The sequence below is a fragment of the Eurosta solidaginis genome, chromosome X, assembly GCF_040869045.1.
Source record: "Eurosta solidaginis isolate ZX-2024a chromosome X, ASM4086904v1, whole genome shotgun sequence".
NCBI classification, from domain to species: Eukaryota; Metazoa; Arthropoda; class Insecta; order Diptera; family Tephritidae; genus Eurosta; species Eurosta solidaginis.
In genome coordinates this window covers 58,974,892-58,998,604 of record NC_090324.1, presented here as the reverse complement: position 1 = coordinate 58,998,604, position 23,713 = coordinate 58,974,892, and positions in this window count along the sequence as shown.

The window sequence follows — 23,713 nt, the reverse complement described above, 5'->3', positions numbered from 1 at the left end:
TTTGCGCCATTATAACAAGAAATGGGAAAAAATTCAAACGTTGAAAAATGGGCGTGGACTGCTCCTTTTCTTGCAATGCATTTCACAACGTTTCTGCAGCCATAACTCGACGAAAAATTTGGTGCACATGTATGCCTTTTAACAGGAAATGTTTTCAGTAAAAATGGACTAAATCGGTTAAATCGCCTTCTTTTATATAAAAGATTTTGTAAAAGTGTGCAGATGCAGGTAATAAGCTATTTGTAGTAAAATTTGGAAAATTTCGTTAATAACCCTGTCCTTTTTTTTGTAATTATTTGTTCCATCCTAAATCCCCTGCTCAAGCAAAATGATTTATTGAAAGCAATAGCATCCTATATTTATGTTCGCGTCAATACAATAAGTTTCAAACGCCTATATTGTATAAACACATTCTATGGTAAACATTTAGGCCAATATCCCCAAACCTAAGTGGGTTTTTGAAATAATAACCCTCCCATATTGATACCTTCTTCAATACCTTTTGATTGATATCCACATTGTCACCTTAACTCACAACACATTTTTCGAAACTGCGTTTTTCACAGATTTGATATGGGTGCTATTTAAAAGCGAAATATAGATAAAAGCTTCATAAAAAACCTTTAATTGCCTACTAAAGAAAGTTTGAGAGTTAGAAATGAGTCGGTTAAAAACTATACTCATTTAAAAATCCAAAATTTTATTGATATTGAAAAATGAAATTATATTATAAAAGTGAACATTTTTTTTTTTAAGAAAAAACCAAACGCGAAAATGAAATAAATATAAAGTTTAAACTAAGCCAAAAACTTTCGGAACAGAAGTGTTGTGAGAAAAGAAAAAAACTTTGAAACACGAAATGATAGCCGGCTTAATAATAAATTAACAAATTATCCAATAAACTTGTTTGAGCTGTATGTAGAGAAAAAAACAAGAAAAAAAATTAACGTTTTTGAAGAAAAAACCAACCAAAAACAAGAGAAAACCTTGAAACACGAAATAATAATTAAACTAATAATAAATTATGCAACAAACTTGCATAGGATTTTCTTGGATTGTATTTAGAAAAGAAACAAAACCCTAAAATGTTTTCCTATTAAAAAGTTTTGGTTATGTAGAATTTTGATAGGAAAGTTAACTAAGCTTTCAGTTACGAAAAAGAGAAAAAAAGACCTTTAAGATGTTTACCAAAGAAAAATTTTGTGAGCTTTGTGCTGAGAAAAAATAAGGATGCTATTAAGGAATATTAGTAAATACATAGACAAATAGTAAGTATCAAAAAAAAAAAAAAAAATTGCGTAAGACGTGAATAATCGCCAAAAGTTAAGTTTATTTTGTAAAGGAGGGTGTAATTCGGAAGAAGTAACTTGAAAACTAAGCCACAGGAAGCAATCGCAGTAGCCGGAAACGAGCGGACCGGGGTCATGGATTTAAATTAAATAGGCATAATTTCATAATTTGTAGAAGTTGTAAAGAGAAAATGTAAAAAAAAAAAAAAATAATTATGAATATTAAATTATAAAATTTATTTTAGAAAACAACGGTGAAGTTAGTAAATGAAAGAAGAGAGATGTAATTTTAGAGTGAGTGAGTGTAAAATAGGGAAAAAGGGAGTAAAATTTAAATAACGTACCAAAGGTACCAAAAGATTGGCGATTGAAAATCGAAAAAAATGTCATAACACAGGAAAAATGCTTGCACTGAGACGCGAATAGCCCCGACGCACGAAAGTGGTGAATAGTGAAAGTGATTTCCTTTTTTCAGTTTTTATTAGCTGTTGTCTAGCCGCCATCATCCCCATCAACTGGCCAGTGGAAGGAGGATAAATGGGTAAGTCATTTGATGACCATACATGTACATATATGAATATTTCTTCATTTTAAACCTACTGCTTAACAAGGGACTTAGAACAAAAAAAATCTATATAGAAGAGTTTATTAAATAATATAAGTTGTGCCTCAAATTATTTATTATCCAATAAAATAGGGCCTGTGGCAACATAGCCAGTAAATGTGTATCAAGTTTTGTATGTTACGATAACAGATGCCTTTTATCATTACATGTTTGTTTATTTTCTTAATATGTAAAGGCAATAGCTTCAACTTCAGCTGTTAACAATGACTTTTGTTTTGCTTGATCGTTTTCAAGCACTAATACATTTCAGTTACCATATAGTGGGTAAACGAGAGCTTTGTAATAGAAATCGGAGACTATCAGACGTAGAGAATAAATCTGATTAATTGATCTCGCTCACTATCTCACCGATAACCTTGTAAATTTTGCATTAGTATGTATGTGTAATTAACACACTATAGCATAAATTTTGTGAACTTGAAATTAAATAGAAAGAGACTATGCTATACTTGATATATTGTAGATACGAGAAATGTTATAATTGAAAAAGGAATGTTAGCTGTTAGGTTTACATTAATTCTTTTGTATATATAAAGATTAGCAGAGAGAGATTATGATATACTTGATATATTGTAGATACGAGAAATGTTATAATTGAAAAAGGAATGTTAGCTATTAGGTTTACATTAATACTCTAGTATGTATGAATTTTAATAGAGAGCGATTAGGCTGTAAAATATTTGGCGGTATCGAGAGTCGCTCGAACCAGAATTGTTCATAGGTTGAATGAGAACAGAAACATGTAAGTTAAATTAAGAGTGAGGGATTTGAAGCTCTTATAAACTTTAAACAGAGAATGTTTAATCAGGCACACATATGTATACATACATATATTAAGTTGTTGTTTGATATCGTACACATTTTTTTAGATTTTGCTATTTTGCTGTAAGTTTGCCGATATCATATTGTTTCAAAATTGGTTTGATGATACACACTAACATGAAATATTAGGTTACATATCTATGTAGGTGTATATTTAGTTGTAAGTTCTGGAGAATGAAATCAGGGATCGGAAATAAGATCATTTTTGTAATAAAGTTAAGTTGAGAAATTTAATATGGATATTATGGTGTAAATCTTTTCTATAGTTGCCAGCTGAGGCAATGGTAGGTATTCTTTTGGGCTAAAAGAGCAAACGAATATGATTTCTTTTAGCAGGTTGCGTGGGTTATGACGGAAGGGCAACAACACCTTCAGCCATCCACAGAGCAGCCGGAAGGGTTTAACTGAGGCTATTGGTATGACAACGGAAGTAAGCAGGTTTCAACTTTGAGTTTGTAGGATCTGATAAGGTTTAGGAAAATTTAATTTTTAGCATGTGTAACTCTTGTTGGCCACAAATATTTTTTTTTATACTCAATTGAGCAGAGCTCACAGAGTATATTAACTTTGATTGGATAACGGTTGGTTGTACAGGTATAACGGAATCGAGATAGACATAGACTTCCATATATCAAAATCATCAGTATCGAAAAAAAATTCGATTGAACCATGTCCGTCCGTCCGTTCGTTAACACGATAACTTGAGTAAATTTTAAGGTATCTTGATGAAATATGGTACTTTCTGGGCACTCATCTCAGATCGCTATTTAAAATGAACGATATCGGACTATAACCACGCCCACTTTTTCGATATCGAAAATTTCGAAAAATACAAAAAGTGCGATAATTCATTACCAAATAAAGATTAAGTGATGAAGCTTGGTAGGTGAGTTGAGCTTATGACGCAGAATAGAAAACTAGTAAAATTTTGGACAATGGGCGTGGCACAGCCCAATTTTAAAAGAAGGTAATTTAGAAGTTTTGCAAGCTGTAATTTGGCAGTCGTTGAAGATAGCATGATGAAATTTGGCAGGGACGTTACTCTTATTACTATATGTATGCTTAATAAAAATTAGCAAAATCGCAGAACGAACACGCCCACTTTTAAAAAAAAAATTTTTTAAGTCAAATTTTAAAATAAAAGTTAATATCTTTACAGTATATAAGTAAATTATGTCAACATTCAACTCTAGTAATGATACGGTGCAACAAAATAGAAAAATAAAAGAAAATTTCAAAATGGGCGTGGCTCCGCCCTTTTTCATTTAATTTGTCTAGGATACTTTTAATGCCATAAGTCGAACAAAAACTTACCAATCCTTGTGAAATTCGGTAGAGGCTTAGATTCTAGGACGATAACTGTTTTCTGTGAAAAAGGGCGAAATCGGTTGAATACACAGTCGAGCGTCTATCCTTCCGTTCGGCCGTTAACACGATAACTTGAGTAAAAATCGATATATCTTTACTAAACTCAGTTCACGTACTTATCTGAACTCACTTTGTAAAAAATGGCCGAAATCCGACTATGACCACCCCACTTTTTCGATATCGAAAATTACGAAATATGAAAAAAATGACATAATTATATACCAAATACGAAAAAAGGGATGAAACGTGGTATTGTATTGGTCTACTGACGCAAAATATAACGTTAGAAAAAAACTTTGTAAAATGGGTGTGACACCTACCATATTAAGTAGAAGAAAATGAAAAAGTTTTGCAGGGCGAAATCAAAAGCCCTTGGAATCTTGGAACGAACACTATTCGTGGTATTACATATATAAATAAATTAGCGGTACCCGACAGATGATGTTCTGGATCACCCTGGTCCACATTTTGGTCGATATCTCGAAAACGGCTTCACATATACAACTAAGGGCCACTCCCTTTTAAAACCCTCATTAATACCATTAATTTGTTACCCATATCTTACAAACACATGCTAGAGTCACCCCTGGTCCACGTTTATGGCGATATCTCGAAAAGGCGTCCACTTATAGAACTAAGGCCCACTCCCTTTTAAAATACTCATTAACATCTTTCATTTGATACCCATATCGTACAAAAAAATTCTAGAGTCACCCCTGGCCCACCTTTATGGCGATATCTCGACAAGGCGTCCGTCCACCTGTAGAACTAAGGCCCACTCCCTTTTAAAATACTCATTAACACCTTTAATTTTATACCCATATCGTACAAACAAATTCTAGAGTCACCCCTGGTCCACCTTTATGGCGATATCTCGAAAAGGCGTCCACCCATAGAACTAAGGCCCACGCCATTTTAAAATACTCATTAACACCTTTTATTTGATACCCATATCGTACAAACAAATTCTAGAGTCACCCCTGGTCCACGTTTATGGCGATATCTCGAAAAGGCATACATTTGATACCCATATCGTACAAACAAATTCTAGAGTCAGCCGTGGTCCACTTTTATGGCGATATCCCGAAATGGCATCCATCTATAGAACTATGGCCCACTCCCTCTTAAAATACTCTTTAATAACTTCCATTTGGTTTTAAAATTTGACAAACAAATTTTTTTTAAAAAGTGGGCGTGGTCGACATGTCATACAAACACATTCCAGGGTTACCCTAGGTTCTTTTTACTACATGGTGATTTTCCTTTATTTTGTCTCCACAGCTCTCAGCTGAGTATGTAATGTTCGGTTACATCCGAACTTAGCCTTCCTTATTTGTTAAACCTCTGTTTAAAATTTTTATCTGAAGCCGAGAAAAAGTCAGTGAAGGAGCAATTTCCACCCTCATTCGCTGAAGACTAGCTGGTAGTAGCAAACAGAGTACCCGCTCCTTAAATCCTATACGCACTCGGAGATCTAAGTTGTTGATTAGTCGGTTTCCTGGTGCATGGTTGATTTCCTGAAAATCTATATTGGGGGAGACTCTCCAAGGCCCACTTTCACCATGATTCATTACATAAATGGCGCCGAAGGTTACGTTTCCATAAAACTTTGTATATATTTTTGTTCTTTAATTTCTCATCTGCCAAACGAGTTTTTTTTTTTTTTTGAGTGTCATGATCTGGATTATTGCGGAAGTGAACCGGAGAAACTTTAGCAGAATGTCTTAAATTCCAATTACACTTTAATCGGAGATATTGATGACCATTGGCTTATGTCGAAGTCATACCCGAAGAAAGTGATATGCATAAATTCTTTACTTTTATTTTTTTAGTTTTGGTAAAATTTCGCTCGAGATTTTCTCTACTGGGTTACCTCGGTAGACTACACGCGTTGTTCACCGCATCATTTTTTTATGCAATACGGTTGTAGGTGTTTGGAGATGTAGTTAATTGATAACTAAACTCTCGCCACATAACTAGACGCGAACTTGCAGAAGAGGTAGTTTCTTTTGTTATCGATTGTCATAGCATTTCCGGGTATTCAACCCGCAGTGATTACAGTTTTAATGCCCCATGTAAGTCCTCAAATGCAGCAACTATGTCAAAAAAAAAATTCGAATTTTCTTTGCGTGGAGAAAAAAAAAAAAAAAATTTTTTTATTGATATTCTTTCTAGAAAGAAACCCAAAATAAGTGTAGGTAAGTGTAGGTTATTGATATAAATAATAAATACTTTTCGGAATTTTACAGCGACGTTATCAATTTTTTTTTTTTTTATCTTTAATCAACAAATCTGAAATTTTTTTTTTGCAATAGCAGTTCGTCATAGTCCAGAAAATCTGAATCTCACAAATGCAGAGGAGGAACTAATCTGCACCATTTGTAGAAACAGACCAATCACGCGTTTGGTAACGCAAACGTCTAGAAACGCGGCAGCAAATCTGAACAGACCAAATTTTAAACGATCGCCACGAAAAATCGCCAGACCGACAGCTAGTGCTCAAACGCAAGTCCTTTCTGTCACCGCGGTAGACGACTCTATGGTACGGGGCTTAATTCAAGAATCCCTGAATGGCCTCCGCGAACAAATGACAGCTCAAATCGGCAGTGAGTTAAGCGCCCTACTCGAGCACTCAAATTTAGGAAGGAATCGCGAACGTCCATCGAATCAAGACATCCGAAGGTGGCCACAGGAAGTGCCGTTGAATGATCCGCAGGAGCTTCATACCCGACCGTACCGTGACAGAGGATCTCTACCCCGGAGCAGCGATCTACAGGCTAACAAACTGTCCAACCTTATTTCTAACTGGCATGTGCGTTTGACAGGCAAACCAAATGGTATGTCTGTCGAAGACTTTATATATCGGGTTAATGCACTAACACGGCAGCCTTTGCACGGGGATTTCGATGTATTATGCCGATGCGTACATATGTTGTTCAGTGATAATGCGGAAACTAGGTTTTGACGACACCATCGCCAAACTGAACGATTAGATTGGGGGGAGTTATGTGAAGGTTTGAGGCAAAAATATAAGGATCAGTTGAGCGACTACGACAGAAAGGAAAATATACGATGTCGATAACAGCGCTCTAACGAACCAATTTTTGTACGAAATACTTGCGATGAATGATCGCCTGCGTTTCCTTATGTCTGATCAAGAGTTAATGGAAGCCATGGTTAGGAATTTAAAACCTGACCTCAGGTACGAACTATTACATTTAGACATAGCCAACTTGTCGATTCTCCGTAGGGAATGTCACCGTCATGAAAATTTCATGGCCAGCGTGGTTACTAGCCATCCAAATCGAAATTCTACAACGCGAAGAAATATCGCCGATGTAGCTGAAGGAAAATGCGATCAGGACATCACAGATGCCGCGTTCATTGCCGAATTGGCAACTGATAGCCTTAAGTGTTGGGATTGTGACAGTACGGGCCATAGTTATCAAGACTGCATGAATCCAGTGAGACGGGTATTCTGTTACGGTTTTGGGAAATTAAAAAACGTATAAGCCGAGCTGTAATAAATGTAATAGGAATGCGGAAAACTTGCGTCAGGATGTCCGTCGACAGGGATATCCGAACCAGCAGCCTAGGATGTAGAAAATATTAAAATTTTAACAACACGTAAAAACAGCGGACGGCCAACGACAACAAATAAGCGGGATAGTTTTAATACCAGCTATGATGGTCAAGAGAAAAATATAGAATTTTTGATAGTTCCGTCAATTGCTCAGTCAGCCATATGCGGGATGGATTTTTGGAATGAGTTTGGCATCAGGATAAAGTTCGATTCGCAATGCAGTTACATAAATTCGATCGATAGCGATTCTGATGAATTCTTGTCTTTAAACTCTCACCAACGAGAGCAACTAGAAGGTATAATAGAGTCATTCCCTAGTTTTTAGAGGGATGGACTGGGATTGACAGAAGTAGTAGAACATGTCATCGATACAGGTGATGCAAAACCAATTAAACAGAGGTATTACCCGATATCGCCAGCCATCGAAAAGTTGCTTTGTGAAGAAATAGATAGAATGCTGGATTTAGGAGTCATAGACGAAGGTCCTTGCTCAGCATGGTCATCGCCGGTAGTTTTAATTGTGAAACCAGGAAAGGTCGGTTTTTGTTTAGATATTGAGGGATTGCTAAGCAGGCTTCCTCCAGTCCATTGCATTTCCAAGATTAAAGGACGCATTCTGGCAAATTAGTCTTGAAAAGCAATAGAGGGATAAGACTCCTTTTACCGTCCCTAACAGGCCCCTGTGTCAGTTCAAAAGAATGCCTTTTGGATTATGCAACGCGCCCCTAACCATGTGTAGACTGATGGACAAAGTGATACCATACAATTTAAAAACACATGTCTTTGTATATTTGGATGATTTATTGGTAGTATCATCCACATTTAATGAACACTTGATCAATTTGTCCGAAGTCTACACATTATTGCGAAAGGCTGGCTTGACAATCAACATCAAAAAGAATAAATTTTGTTTAAGCCAAGGCAGTTGGAAACGGGACTCTTCAGGTAGATCAAGAAAAAATTGCTGCGATTGAGACTTACCCTATTCCAAAGACCGTACGTTAACTTCGAAAATTTCTCGGCATGACCGGATGGTACCGACGACTACTCTTCTATCACCTTCCATCCAACAGAGCTACTTTCCAAGAAAAAAAATTTTATATGGAATCGGGACGCACAGAAAGCACTTGATGACCTCAAAATGAAATTAACTCCGGCCCCCGTATTATAAATAAATAAATGTAAGGCGCGATAACCTCCGAAGAGATCTAAGGCCGAGCTTCTCTTCCAATTTGCGTCGTGCTCCTCTTGATTTTCCCTACAAATTGGCCGGACGGGACCTACATGTTTTATGCCGACTCCGAACGGCATCTGCGAGGCAGATGAGTTTTCACTGAGAGCTTTTCATGGCAGAAATACACCCGGAGCGCTTGCCAAACACTGCCGAGGGGCGACCCCGCTTAGAAAAATTTTCTTCTAATTGAAAAACCTTATTTCTAAAATTTTGATGTTGCTTTGCCCGGGGTGCGAACCCAGGGCATACGGTGTGATAGGCGGAGCACGCTACCATCACACCACGGTGGCCGCCATATTAATTCATCCCCCCCGTATTAATTCATCCAAATTACAACAAATATTTTATACTACAATTCGATACGAGTCAAGTAGGGATAGGTGCATGTCTGTTGCAAGAAGACGACAACGGTCAAGAGCGCCATATAGCCTATCTGTCGAAGACCCAGGGCCCAGCGAAATTACTCAGTGACCGAGTTAGAATGTCTAGCTGTGGTATTAGTGATAAAGAAATTTCGCATGTATATCGAAGGGATGGAGTTTGAGGTGGTGATGGACCATGCTAGTCTGCGCTGGCTCATGCAACAAAAAGATTTGAGCGGTCGTCTAGCCAGATGGCGATCAAATTACAGGGATTTAATTTTACTATTGAACACAAAAAGGGAAGTGAAAATGTAATCGCGGATGCTTTATCGCGTATACACGAAGACACGACTGAAATAGAAATCAATGAATTAGAACTAACCATTTTACCAGAAATTGATTTAAGCTCCGCTTTCAACTCGACAGAATACGAGGATCTGAAGCTTCGGTTTCAGAACTCGAATTTACCCGACTTTCAGGTTATCGATGGATACATCTACCATCGTACAGTCTTTGCTACCGGTAACAGTGATTCAGATGACAAGGCGTGGAAATTGTATGTGCCGACCGAACTACGCCAACATGTAATATTCGCGGCCCATGATCCAGCATCTGCAGGAGGGATTTTTGCCGAAATATGGCGTTTCACATATCACTACTGCTGTTTATTCGCCACAGTCGAATGCATCAGAGAGAGTGAACCGTTCAATCAATGAGGCTCTTAGAAGTTACATACGCAAGGATCAGAGGGAATGGGATGCATACACCAGCAGCATTAACTGTGCTCTGCGTATTAGTTTACACCAATCGTTAGGCTATATCCCATACTTTGCCGTGTTTGGACAACACATGATTACCGACGGAACACATTACAGACTACTCCGGAAGATACAGCTGTTAGATGACAATACTGCAAGACTAGACCGCCCCGACAACTTCCACCTCATAAGAGATACCATAAAGAAAAATTTGGAAAAAGCACATATCCGAAATAGAAACACGTATAATCTACGAAGCCGTAGTAGAAACTTCCAAGTAGGACAAATCGTTACGCGACGAAACTTTGTGCAGAGCAACCTAGCTAACAATTTTAACACGAAGCTTGCACCGACTGTAGTAAAAGCAAAAATTAAGGCCATTAAAGGATCATGCTACTATGTTTTAGAAGACCTACATGGCAAAGTGATAGGAACCTACCATGCAAAAGATCTATGGTAAAAATTTGAAGTTTCCTTAACAGCTCACCTTGATTATGTTTATCTACCGCTCATAAATCTCCATGTGTTCAGGTCCTTTGCTTTATGCTTATCCCATTAAGCAATATCAAAGAACCTGTGGTGTAAGGTGGGAGATTTATGTTGCAGTCCTAGTTCCAGTCACCATAGGAAATAGGTATAGATTGCAAATGTTGGTATTCCCAACACCTTTAACATAACAATTGAACGTGTATGTTAACAGCGGTTGAGCGAATTCGGCTATGTTAAGAAATACGCTCGAAGATGAGATCGAAAAAGTGGGAACAGTTTATAGCAGATACCTTAACAGCGGGACTGGCACTGTGGTTGAGAATGTCTCAAATTGTACCGAAGAAGTAAGATGAATAGTTTTGAGAAAAATTAGAAAATAACGGCGAGAAGCATTGGAGTAGGGTTCGATCTAATTAGTTGGTATAGGATATAAAATTATAACAACAATAGGATAGAAAATAGTTCGAAAACAGTTTTTTTTTGGAGTCAAATAGCTCGTAAACAATTTTTGTAAGGAAATAACGGGATTGCGGTTCAAGTCTAGCGTATCAGACGAGAATTAAAGCAAGCTTAGCACAGTTAATGATGGAGATCGAATGACGAAAGTCGTGCTGGTTAATAAGTTGAGTTCGGGCGGTTCCCAAAAGTTTAAATAATAAAGTTTATAAAATTTGAAAAATAAACGCTTTGGCCGTCCGAGAGGAAAAAAAAGTGAACATTTTTTTTTAAGAAAAAACCAAACGCGAAAATAAAATAAATATAAAGTTTAAACTAATCCAAAAACTTTCGGAACAGAAGTGTTGTGAGGAAAGAAAAAAAAAGTTTGAAAAACGAAATGATAGCCTACTTAATAATAAATTAATAAATTATCCAATAAACTTCTTTGAGTTGTATGTAGAGAAACAAAAAGAAAAAAAAGTGAACGTTTTTAAAGAAAAAACCAACCGCGAAAGGAAAATAATGTTGTGACGAACAAAAAAAAAAATAAAAAACATTGAAACACGAAATACGAATTAAACTAATAATAAATTATGCAATAAACTTTCATAGGATTTTCTTGGATTGTAGTTAGAAAAGAAAAAAAACTTAAAATATTTTCCTATTAAAAAGTTTTGGTTATGTAGAATTTGGATAGGAAAGTTAACTAAGCTTTCAGTTACGCAAAAGAGAAAAAAAATAAGACCTTTAAAATGTTTTCCAAAGAAAAAATTTATGCGCTTTGTGCTGAGAAAAAATAAGGATGCTATTAAGGAATATTAGTAAATACATAGAAAAACAAGTAAGGAAGGCTAAGTTCGGGTGTAACCGAACATTACATACTCAGGTGAGAGCTATGGAGACAAAATAAGGGAAAATCACCATGTAGGAAAATGAACCTAGGGTAACCCTGGAATGTGTTGTTTGTACGATATGGGTATCAAATGAAAGGTGTTAATGAATATTTTAAAAGGGCGTGGGCCTTAGTTCTATAGGTGGACGCCTTTACGAGATATTGCCATAAAGGTGGACCAGGGGTGACTCTAGAAATTGTTTGTAAGATATGGGTATCAAATGAAAGGTGTTAATCAGTATTTTAAAAGGGAGTTGGCTTTAGTTTTATAGGTGGACGCCTTTTGGAGATATCGCCATAAAGGTGGACCAGGGGTGACTTTAGAATTATTTACGATATGGGTATCAAATGAAAGGCGTTAATGAGTATTTTAAAAGGGAGTGGGTCTTAGTTCTATGGGTGGACGCCTTTTGGAGATATCGCCATAGAGGTGGACCAGGGATGACTCTAAAATGCGTTTATACAATATGGGTATCAAACGAAAGGTGTTAATGAGTATTTTAAAAGGGAGTGGGCCTTAGTTCTATGGGTGGACGCCTTTTCGAAATATCGATATAAAGGTGGACCAGGGGTGACTCTAGAATTTGTTTGTGCGATAGGGTTATCAAACGAAAGGTGTTAATGAGTATTTTAAAAAGGAGTGTGCCTTAGTTTTATAGGTGGAAGCCTTTTCGAGATATTTCCATAAAGGTGGACCAGGGATGACTCTAGAATGTGGTTTTACAATATGGGAATCAAAAGAAAGGTGTTAATAAGTATTTTAAAAGGGAGTGGGCCTTAGTTCTATGGGTGGACGCCTTTTCGAAATATCGATATAATGGTGGACCAGTGGTGACTCTAGAATTTGTTTGTACGATATGGGTATCAAATGAAAGGTGTTAATGAGTATTTTAAAAGGGAGTGGGCCTTAATTCTATAGGTGGACGCCTTTTCGGGATGTCGGATTAAAAGTGGACCAGGGTTGACTCTAGAATGCGTTTGTACATTATGAGTATCAAACGAAAGGTGATAATGAGTATTTTAAAAGGGAGTAGGGCCTTAGTTCTATAGGTGGACGCCTTTTCGATATATCGCCATAAAGGTGGGCCAGTGGTGACTCTATAATGTGTTTGTACAATATGGGTGTCAAATTAAAGATATTAATAACAATTTTAAAAGGGAGTGGTGGTAGTTGTATATGTGAAAGCGTTTTCGATATTTCGACCAAAGTTTGGACCAGGGTGACCCACAACATCATCTGTCGGGTACCGATAATTTATTTATATATGTAATACCACGAACAGTATTCCTGCCATGATTCCAAGGGCTTTCGATTTCGCCCTGCAGAACTTTTTCATTTTATTCTACTTAATAATGGTAGGTGTCACACCCATTTTACAAAGTTTTTTTCTAAAGTTAAATTTTGCGTCAATAAACCAATGAAAGTACCATGTTTCATCCCTTTTTTCGTGTTTGGTTTAGAATTATGTCATTTTTTTCATTTTGCGTAATTTTCGAAATCAAAAAAGTGGGCGTGGTCATAGTAGGATTTCGGCCATTTTTTATACCAATACAAAGTGTGTTCATATAATTATGTGAACTGAGTTTAGTAAAGATACATCAATTTTTGCTCAAGTTATCGTTTTAACGGCCGAGCGGAGGAACAGACGATCTACTGTTTATAAAAACTGGGCGTGGCTCAACCGATTTCGCCCTCTTTCACAGAAAACAGTTAACGTCCTAGAATCTAAGCGCCTACCAAATTTCACAAGGATTGGTAAATATTTGTTCGACTTATGGCATTAAATGTATCCTAGACAAATCAAATGAAAAAGGGCGGAGCCACGCCCATTTTGAAATTTTCTTTTGTTTTTGTATTTTGTTGCACCATATCATTACTGGAGTTGAATGTTGACATAATTTACTTATATACTGTAAAAATATTAAGTTTTTTGTAAAAATTTCACTTTAGAAAAATTTTTTTTTAAATTGGGCGTGGTCGTTCTCCGATTTTGCTAATTTTTATAAAGCATACATATAGTAATACAAGTAACATTCCTGCCAAATTTCATCATGATATCTTCAACGACTGCCAAACTACAGCTTCAAAAACTTCTAAATTACCTTCTTTTAAAAAGGGGCTGTGCCACGCCCATTGTCCAAATTTTTTTTTTCATAAGTTCTCTCTGGTAATGAATTATCGCACTTTTTCGATTTTTCGAAATTTTCGATATCTAAAAAGTGGGCGTGGTTATAGTCCGATATCGTTCATTTTAAATAGCGATCTGAGATGAGTGCCCAGGAACCTACATACCAAATTTCGTCAAGATACCTCAAAATATACTCAAGTTATCGTGTTAACGGACGGACGGACATGGCTTAATCAAATTTTTTTTCGGTACTGATGATTTTGATATATGGAAGTCTATATCTATCTCGATTCCTTTATACCTGTACAACCAACTGTTATCCAATCAAAGTTAATATACTCTGTGAGCCCTGCTCAACTGAGTATAAAAATAGCAATTATCAAAAATAAAAAATAAAAATTGCGTAAGACGTGAATAATCGACAAAAGTTAAGTTTATTTTGTAAAGGAGGGTGTAATTCGGAAGAAGTAACTTGAAACCTAAGCCACAGAAATCAGTCGCAGGAGCCGGAAACGAGCGGACCGGGGTCATGGATTTAAATTAAATAGGCATAATTTCATAATTTGTCGAATTTGTAAAGAGAAAATGTAAAGAAAAAAATAATTATGAATATTAAATTATAAAGTTTATTTTAGAAAACAACGGTGAATTTAGTAAATGAAAGAAGGGAGATGTAATGTTAGAGTGAGTGAGTGTAAAATAGGGAAAAACGGAGTAAAATTTAAATAACGTACCAAAGGTACCAAAAGATTGGCGATCGAAAACATAACATGGAAAAATTGCTTGCACTGAGACGCGAATAGCCCCGACGCACGAAAGTGGTAAATAGTGAAAGTGATTTCCTTTTTTTTTCAGTTCTTATTAGCTGTAGTCTCGCCGCCATCATCCCAATCAATTGGCCAGTGGAAGGAGGATAAATGGGTAAGTCATTTGATGGCCATACATGTGTATATATGAATATTTCTTCATTTTTCACCTACTGCCTAACAAGGCACTTAGAACAAAAAAAATCTATATAGAAGAGTTTACTAAATAATATACTTTGTGTCTCAAATTAAATTATTTATTAAACTGGATCCTATCCAATCAAATAGGGCCTGTGGCAACATAGCCAGGAAATGTGTAGCAAGTTTCGTATGTTGCGATAACATATGCCTTTTATCATTACATGTTTGTTTATTTTCTTAATATTTAAATGCATAACCTTTAACTTCAGCTGTTAACAGTGACTTTTGTTTTGCTTCAAGCACTAATACATTTCAGTTACCATATAGTGAGTAAACGGGAGCTTTGTAATAGAACTCGGAGACTATCAGACGTAGAGAATAAATAAATAAATGTAAGGCGCGATAACCTCCGAAGAGATCTAAGGCCGAGCGTCTCTTCCAATTGCGTCGTGCTCCTCTTGATTTTCCCTACAAATTGGTCGGACGGGACCTACATGTTTTATGCCGACTCCGAACGGCATCTGCAAGGCAGATGAGTTTTCACTGATTGCTTTTCATGGCAGAAATACACCCGGAGCGCTTGCCAAACACTGCCGAGGGGTGACTCAGCTTAGAAAAATTTTCTTCTAATTGAAAAATCTTATTTCTAAAATTTTGATGTTGCTTTGCCCGGGGTTTGAACCCAGGGCATACGGTGTGGTAGGCGGAGCACGCTACGGTCGTAGAGAATAAATCTGATAAATTGATCTCGCTCACTCTCTCACTCTCTCACCGATAACCTTTTAAATTTTGCATTAGTATGGATGTGTAATTACCACACTGTAGCATAAATTTTGTGAACTTGAAATTAAATAGAGAGAAACTTTGCTATACTTGATATATTGTAGATACGAGAAATGTTATAAGTGAAAAAATAATGTTAGCTGTTTGGTTTACATCTTTGTATATATAAAGATAAGCAGAGAGTGATTATGCTATACTTGATATATTGTAGATACGATAAATGTTATAATTGAAAAATTATATAAATATAAATTGAATTTAATATTTATTTATTTTATGATTTATTTATTTACTAATATTATTTGTTTAATTTTTATTAAAAGTAATTATAAAAATTAGTGTTTTAGTAATTTTTAATGAAAAAATAAATTTAATTATAGTTTATTTGTATTTTGAAAGATTATAGAAATAATTTGAAAAATTTTTAGCTACTAGGTTTACAATAATACTCTAGTATGTATGAATTTTAATAGAGAGCAATTAGACTGTAAAATATTTGGCGGTATCGAGAGTCGCTCGAACCAGAATTTTCATAGATTGAATGAGAACAGAAACATGTAAGTTAAATTAAGAGTGAGGGATTTGAAGCTGTTATAAACTTTAAACAGAGAATGTTTAATCAGACACACATATGAATACATATTATAAGTTGTTGTTTGATATCGTACACATTTTTTAGATTTTGCTATTTTCCTGTAAGTTTGCCGATATCATATTGTTTCAAAATTGGTTTGATGATACACACTACCATGAAATATTAGGTTACATATCTATGTAGGTGTATATTAAGTAGTAAGTTGTGGAGAATGAAATCAGGGATCGGAAATAAGATCATTTTTGTAATAAAGTTAAGTTGAGAAACTTAATGTGGATATGATGGTGTAAATCTTTTCTATAGTTGCTAACTGAGGCAATAGTAGGTATTCTTTTGGGCTAAAAGAGCAAACGTATATGATTTCGTTTAGCAGGTTGGGTGGGTTATGACGGAAGGGCAACAACACCTTCAGCCTTCCACAGAGCGGTCGGAAGAGTTTAACCCAGGGTATTGGTATGACAACGGAGGTAAGCAGTTTTCAACTTTGAGTTTGTAGGATCTGGTAAGGTTTAGGCAAATTTAATTTTTAGCATGTGTAATCCTTGTTGGCCACAAATAATTACGTTTTTAAACCTCTGTTTGGAATTTGAATGTGAAGCCGAGAAAAAGTCAGTGTAGGAGCAGATTCCCACCCTCATTCTCTGAAGATTAGCTGGTAGTAGCAAACCGAGTACCCGCTTCTTAAACCCTATACGTACTCGGAGAACTAAGTTGTTGATTAGTCGGTGTCCTGGTGCATGGTTGAGTTCCTGAGGATCTATATTTGGGAAAACTCGCCTAGGCCCACTTTCACCCTGGTTTATTACATAAATGGCGCCCAACGTGGGGCCAACGTAGGTTACGTTTCCGTAAAACTTTGTATATATTTTTGTTCTTTAATTTCTCATCTGCTAAAAGATTCTTTCTTGGAGTGTCATGGTCTGGATTATTTCGGAGGTGACCCGGAGAAACTTTAGCAGAATGTCTTAAATCCCAATTGCATTTTAGTCGAAGATATTGATGAATATTGGCTTATGTCGAAGTCATACCCGAAGAAAGTGATATGCATAAATTCTTTACTTGTATTTTTTTAGTTTTAGTAAAACTTCGCTCGAGATTTTCTGTACTGGGTTACCTCGGTAGACTACTCGCGTTGTTCACCGCATCATTTTTTTATGCAGTACCGTTGTAGGTGGTTGGAGATGTAGTTAGTTGTTAACCAATTTACGCCACATAACTAGACTGGAATTTGCAGAAGAGGTAGTTTCTATTGTTATCGATTGCCATACCATTTCCGGGTAAATTCAACCGGCAGTGATTACATTTTTAATGTCCCATGTAAGTCCTCAAATGCAGCAACTACGTCAAACAAATGGAGACATTTTTTTATTTATTTTTATTGAAATTCTTTCTAGAAAGAAACCCAAATAAGTGTAGGTAAGTGTAGGTTATTGATATAAATAATAAATACTTTTCGGAATTTTACAGCGACGTTTTCAATTTTTTTGTATCTTCAATCAACAAATCTGAGATTTTTTTTTGCAATGGCAGTTCGTCATAGTCCAGAAAATCTGAATCTCACAAATACAGAGGAAGAACTAATCTGCACCATTTGTAGCGATACTGCGCGACACGACCGAGTTGAGACTCCGTGCAAGCACAACTTTCACAGGCAGTGTATAGTTAGGTGGATAGAAACCAATGCTTCTTGTCCGACCTGCAGAGAACTAGTTACAGTGTCAGATTTCCCAAACGTATCTAGTATGACTGAGGCGGCTGCTTCACCATCGAATACTTCATTCCGCGCGAGAGATCGTGCGGTAGCAAGAAACAGGCCAATCACGCGTTTGGTAACGCAAACTTCTAGAAACGCGGCAGCAAATCTGAACAGACCAAATTTTAACCGATCGCCGCGACAAATCGCCAGTCCGACAGCTAGTGCTCAAACGCAGGTCACCGCGGTAGACGACTCTATGGTACGGGGCTTAATTCAAGAATCCCTGAATGGCTTACGCGAACAAATTACATCTCAAATTGTCATTGAGTTAAGCGCCCTACTCGAGCACTTAAATTTAGGAAGGAATCGCGAACGTCCATCGAATCAAGATATCCCAAAGTGCCCACAGAAAATGCCGTTGAATGATCCGTAGGAGCCTCATACCCGACCATACCGTGACAGAGGATATCTACCCCGTACCAGCGATCTACAGGCTAACAAAATTTCCAACCTTATTTCTAACTGGCATGTGCGTTTCGTACCGTGGTGTGATGGTAGCGCGCTCCGCCTACCACACCATATACCCTGCGTTCGCACCCCGGGCAAAGCAACATCAAACATTTTAGAAATAAGGTTTTTCAATTAGAAGAAAATTTTTCTAAGCGGGGTTGCCCCTCGGTAGTTTTTGGCAAGCGCTACGAGTATATTTCTGCCATGAAAAGCTTTCAGTGAAAGCTCATCTGCCTTGCATATGCCGTTCGGAGTCGGCATAAAGCATGTAGGTCCCATCCGGCCAATTTGTAGGGAAAATCAAGAGAAGCACGACGCAAATTGGAAGATAATGTCGGCCTTAGACCTCTGCGGAGGTTATCGCGCCTTGCATACATTTTTTTTTTTTTTATTTTATGTGCGTTTTGCAGGCAAGCCAAATGGTATGTCTGTCGAAGACTTTATATATCGGGTTAATGTACTAACACGGCAGTCTTTGAACGGGGACTTCGATGTATTACGCCGATACGTACATATGTTGTTCAGTGATAATGCGGAAGCTTGGTTTTGGCGACACCATCGCCAAACTGAACGATTAGATTGGGGGGAGTTATGTGAAGGTTTGAGGTAAAAATATAAGGATCAGTTGAGCGACTACGACAGAAAGGAAAATATACGACGTCGAAAACAGCGCCCTAACGAACCATTCGACCAATTTTTGGACGTAATATTTGCGTTGAATGATAGCCTCCATTTCTCTATGTCTGATCAAGAGTTAATAGAAACCATGGCTAGCAATTTAAAACCTGTGACCTCAGGTACGAATTATTACATTTAGACATAGCCAACTTATCGATTCTCCGAAGAGAATGTCACCGTCATGAAAATTTCATGGCCAGCGTGGTTATTAGCCATCCAAATCGAAATTGTACAACGCGAAGAAATATCGCCGAAGTAGCTGAAGGAATTTACGATCTGGACATCACAGATGCCGCGTCCATTGCCGAATTGGAAGCGGATAGCCTGAAGTGTTGGAATTGTGACAGTATGGGCCATAGGTATCAAGACTGCACGAATCCAGTGCGACGGGTATTCTGTTACGGTTGTGGGAAATTAGACACGTATAAGCCGAGCTATAATAAATATAAAAGGAATGCGGAAAACTTGCGCCAGGATATCCGTCCACAGGGATATTCGAACCAGCAGCCTCGGATGTAGGAAATATTAAAATTTTAACAACTCCTATCAGCCGTGTTGCAAAACCATCAGGTTCGCCTAAATTGTGTCCAACAAAACCCTTTCATGTCCCGGTAGCCGAATTCAACCAGCGAAGAGCTGAAATATTTTCAACATTACCGAAAGTTGTTTCACGTTCGGCGCGGCGTATGAAGAACTTTTGGGCTAGGAAAAAGAGTTTGCGTAAGTTTCTTATATCAGCGATTATTTACAAATCTCCAGACAATAGACCATTTATACAGATAGGTATCAACGATGAGGAAATGTTAGCCTTACTAGACAGCGGTGCAAACAAAAGCGTGATAGGAGGCCAGCTGGCGAAATCAATGTTAGCTAACAATGCTTCTGCTTCAGGTTTTAATGGCCACGTAAAAACAGCGGATGGCCAGCGACAACAAATAAATGGGACAGTTTTAATACCAGTTAGCTATAATGGTAAAGAGAAAAATATAGAATTTTTGATAGTTCCGTCAATTGCTCAGTCAGCCATATGCGGGATAGATTTTTGGAATAATTTTGGCATCAGGATAAAGTTCGATTCGCAATGCAGTTATGTAAATTCGATAGATAACGATTCTGATGAAGCCTTGTCTTTAAATTCTCACCAACGAGGACAACTAGAAGGTATAATAGAGTCATTCATTAGTTTTGAGAGGGATGGTCTGGGATTGACAGAAGTAGTAGAACATGTAATCGATACAGGTGATACAAAGCCAATCAAACAGAGGTATTACCCGATATCGCCGGCTGTCGAAAAGTTGCTTTGTGAAGAAATAGATAGAATGTTGGAATTAGGAGTCATAGACGAAGGTCCTTGCTCAGCATGGTCATCGACGGTAGTTTTAATTGTGAAACCAGGAAAGGTCGGTTTTTGTTTAGATTCGCGGAAATTAAACGAGGTGACATTGAAGGATGCATATCCCATCTCAAATATTGAGGGATTGCTAAGCAGGCTTCCTCCCGTTCATTGCATTTCCAAGATTGACTTAAAGGATGCATACTGGCAAATTAGTCTTGAAAAGCAATCGAGGGATAAGACTGCCTTTACCGTCCCTAAAAGGCCCCTGTATCAGTTCAAAAGAATGCCTTTTGGATTATGTAACGCGCCCCAAACCATGTGTAGACTGATGGACAAAGCGATACCATACAATTTAAAAACTCATGCCTTTGTATATTTGGATGATTTATTGGTAGTATCATCCACATTTAATGAAAACCTAATCCATTTGTCCGAAGTCTCCACATTATTGCGAAAGGCTGGCTTGACAGTCAACATCAAAAAGAGTAAATTTTGTTTAAGCCAAGTCAATTACCTAGGTTTTATAGTTGGAAACGGAACTCTTCAGGTAGATCAAGAAAAAATTGCTACGATTGAGACTTACCCTGTTCCAAAGACCGTACGTCAACTTCGAAAATTTCTCGGCATGACCGGATGGTGCGACGATTTATCGACGACTACTCTTCTATCTCCTTCCATCTAACAGAGCTACTTTCCAAGAAAAAAAATTTAACGTGGAATCCGGACGCACAGAAAGCATTTGATGACCTCAAAAGGAAATTAACTTCCACCCCCGTATTAATTCATCCAAATTACAACAAACATTTTATACTTCAATGCGATGCGAGTCAAGTAGGGATAGGTGCATGTCTTTTGCAAGAAGACGACAACGGTCAAGAGCGCCCTATAGCCTATATGCCGAAGAAGCTAAATAAGGCCCAGCAAAATTACTCAGTGACCGAGTTACAATGTCTAGCTGTGGTATTAGCGATAAAGAAATTTCGCATGTATATCGAAGGGATGGAGTTTAAGGTGGTGACGGACAATGCTAGCATGCGATGGCTCATGCAACAAAAAGATTTGAGCGGTCGTCTAGCCAGATGGGCGATCAAATTACAGGGATTTAATTTTACTATTGAACACAAAAAGGGAAGTGAAAATGTAATCGCGGATGCTTTGTCGCGTATACACGAAGACACGACTGAAACAGAAATCAATGAATTAGAACTAACCATTTTACCAGAAATTGATTTAAGCTCCGATGCTTTCAACTCGACAGAATACGAGGATTTGAAACTTCGGTTTCTGAACTCGAATTTACCCGACTTTCGATGGATACATCTACCATCCTACAGACTTTGCTACCGGTAACAGTGATTCAGATGACAAGGCATGGAAATTGTATGTGCCGACCGAACTACGCCAACATGTAATATTCGCGGCCCATGATCCACCATCCGCAGGAGGGATTTTTGGCGAAATATGGCATTTCACATATCACTACTGCTGTTTATTCGCCACAGTCGAATGCATCAGAGAGAGCGAATCGTTCAATCAATGTTATAATTGAAAAAGGATTGTTATATAAAGATTAGCAGAGAGAGATTATGCTATACTTGATATATTGTAGATACGAGAAATGTTATAATTGAAAAAGGAATGTTAGCTATTAGGTTTACATTAATAATCTAGTATGTATGAATTTTAATAGAGAGCGATTAGGCTGTAAAATATTTGGCGGTATCGAGAGTCGCTCGAACCAGAATTGTTCATAGATTGAATGAGAACAGAAATATGTAAGTAAAATTAAGAGTGAGGGATTTGAAGCTGTTATAAACTTTAAACAGAGAATGATTAATCAGACACACATATGTATACATATATTAAGTTATTGTTTGATATCGTACACATTTTTTTAGATTTTTCTATTTTGCTGTAAGTTTGCCGAAATCATATTCTTTCAAAATTGGTTTGATGATACACACTAACATAAAATATTAGGTTACATATCTATGTAGCTGTATATTGAGTAGTAAGTTGTGGAGAAGAAATCAGGGATCGGAAATAAGATCATTATTGTAATAAATGATGGTGTAAATCTTTTCTATAGTTGATAGCTGAGGCAATGGTAGGTATTCTTTTGGGCTAAAAGAATAAACGTATATGATTTCTTTTAGCAGGTTGGGTGGGTTATGACGGAAGGGCAACAACACCTTCAGCCTTCCACAGAGCGGCCGGAAGAGTTTAACCCAGGCTGTTGGTATGACAACGGAGGTAAGCAGGTTTCAACTTTGAGTTTGTAGGATCTGGTAAGGTTTAGGCAAATTTAATTTTTAGCATGTGTAACCCTTGTTGGACACAAATAATTACGTTTTGTTTGAAATTTAAATGTGAAGCCGAGAAAAAGTCAATGTAGGAGCAGGTTCCCACCCTCATTCGCTGAAGACTAGCTGGTAGTAGCAAAAGGAGTACCCGCTCATTAAACCCTATAAGTACTCGGAGAACTAAGTTGTTGATTATGTCCTGGTGCATGGTTAGTTCCTGAGGATCTATATTGGGGAGACCCGCCTAGGCCCACTTTCACCCTGTTCATTACATAAATGGCGCCCAACGTGGGGCCAACGAAGGTTACGTTTCCATAAAACTTTGTATATATTTTTTCTTCTTTAATTTCTCATCTCTCTCGCGAAGGACAGACATCTCGCCGCGATGCGAGGGCTTAGTCGCTGACCACGGGATTATGCCACCCAGTAGGATGCAGGTTCATATGGATCTCCATGACTGCGGTAGCCTAGTCCTAGGGTGAGCGATGACCAAGATCTGCCCCCTCCCAATCCAGGGTCTTATGCGGCACTGTGCCCATTGGATGGTTTGCAGCCGGGAGGTTAATCTGGCTGTATTTGTACGGAACCTCTCTGACACCGGGCCGCCTCAGAGAGTAGAAATGGTCTTACCGCGGTAAGGGGCTCTGCCGCGGCGGACGACATTTTTCCCCTTTTCAATAAGTTGACCCTAAGCTGGCCTCGTCTAGCAAGGGGCGTGCGAACAAGATGAATAAAAAACAAAGCATAAAAGGAACTCCGTCCTCCTCCACAGAGAGAAGGACAACACCAATTGTATCCATACGCCCTAGTGAACTAGGGAGGGCTACCAAAGCTAAAGGAAAGAGCGAATTGGTGGGGGTCGGCACTAGTACCTTG